This window comes from Nicotiana tabacum, chromosome 11 (genome assembly GCF_000715075.1).
Source record: "Nicotiana tabacum cultivar K326 chromosome 11, ASM71507v2, whole genome shotgun sequence".
Classification (NCBI taxonomy): Eukaryota; Viridiplantae; Streptophyta; class Magnoliopsida; order Solanales; family Solanaceae; genus Nicotiana; species Nicotiana tabacum.
Window position 1 is genome coordinate 91,119,502 of NC_134090.1, and position 1,967 is coordinate 91,121,468.

A 1,967-nucleotide genomic window follows, 5' to 3' on the forward strand; every position below is an offset into this window, starting at 1 on the left:
CTCCACTTTCCGGGTTGTCAAATCCTCTTATATGCCTGTACCGCTGGTATATGAAGTATAGAGTGGAAAACCCATCCGCCAAATCTGCATACTGGACCTGCCTGCTTATTTTTAGCAAATCCAAAAACTTGTGAGGGGTGACGGCCCTTGGAGCGACCAGGTATTTATGTCTTAGACCCTCGGTACTCTCAGCATAACCAGCTATCTCCCAAAATGTCACCAGTGCCTTTATTATGCATCCCCTAGGTCTGATCTTTAGTAATCCAATGAGCGCCCCCAAATAGTGGTTGACCAAGTCTCGTCCTTGCTTACCCAAATCTTCCCACCACATGTGTAGTTCCAACGGAATCTTGGACATAACTTTCATTGGTAAATTTTGACTCATGCTCATTCTGCATATTTAGATTAGGGTGGATGGTTTAAAACAAAGGGGGTTTTTATTCAAAAGCTGATTAGAAGAAAGGTTCATTTTGCAAAAAATCAAATAAATCAAGGCTACTTTTGCAAATACGGCCCTTCAGCACTTCACAAGGGAAGATTTTAGGGCTATGCTTGCTAGGTGGCCCAAAACTGTCAAAGAAACTGTTGATGGCTATTCTTGCAAAAATGGCCTTCCGGCGTCCCATTGGGACACCTGACTATTTAGACAAAAAGGGCATTACCCACTTTATTTATGACAAAAATGACAACACTTCATATTTTTTTCAAAATATTCAAAAGCGGGGCTGGACCCGATAAGGGTTGCCAACGTATCTCACATCCGGTGAGAATCAAACCCGCGTAGTTCGACCAGTTTGGATGCGACGAGAAAAACATAAACCATTTTGGATTAAGTTTTTTTTCTTTTTCAAAAATCTCTTTTTTCTCTTTTCTTTTTTTCAAAATTTCGGTAGAGTTTTGGGATATTTTGAACACCAGGTTTTTCAAAGGCGGGTAATTTCTCTCTCCTACCACAATCTTGGTTTTTATTTGGTTTTTTTACCTAATCTAGAAGCCGGTCAACATGCAAGTCGAAACAAATGAATGCACAAGTAGCACGTAAAAATGCATCAGGTTGGTCTTTTGATTTTCAGGTACACCTGTCCTAGACGGACCCAACCCCTGTGATGAGTCCCCAAAGTCAAATGCACATGATGCAAACAAATGTTCCTACTAGGGATCCGGCATGAGGTTGTGTTATTCTAAGTTTATAACCTAGGTGTATTGTTCTAGACTTGGCTTACCCGAGCGGACAACTCGAGCCGAGGGGGGAAGCGTACCGGTAACCAAAAGATCACCCGACTTTGCAACTTGTCTGAACCTCTTTCTAAATTAGGATATGAAACTAACAGAAAAGAAGTCACGCCAGCGTGCACTTCCCAAAAAATTAGAAGAGAGGGGTTTCGTAGCAGTTTATATACAGTTCAAATAATATCAAAGCGGTAAAAGCGACATTTAGCACATTAGGCCCAAGCATAAAATCAGAAAATAAAAGCCAAATATAACAATTATTCTAAGCTCAAATTCTGAACCCTGAACCAGAGATTATGGGTTCTTATCCCCAGCAGAGTCATCAGAGCTGTCACACCTCCTTTTTCTACCCGGAAAAAGGTATAAGGGAGTTTTTTTAATTAAAGTGACAATAATCGAAATGGGTTTGTTTATATCAAATTCGGAGTCGCCACTTGGCATAATTTATGGTGTCCCAAGTCACTAATTTAAAATCCCGAATCGAGGAAGTTTTGACTCTTATTTATGGTCTGCGAACACATAAATCTGGGTAAGGAATTCTGTTAACCCGAGAGAAGGTGTTAGGCATTCCCAGGTTCCGTGGTTTAAGCACGGTCGCTCAACTATTATTATTGGCCTAATTATCTGATTAATTACATATGTTATACCTATTGTGCATTTTTAACCTTTTAAACCGCTTTAATTATTTATGGAATTATTTTGGAACAAGTTACGATTGTCGTACACTTGTTTGTTTG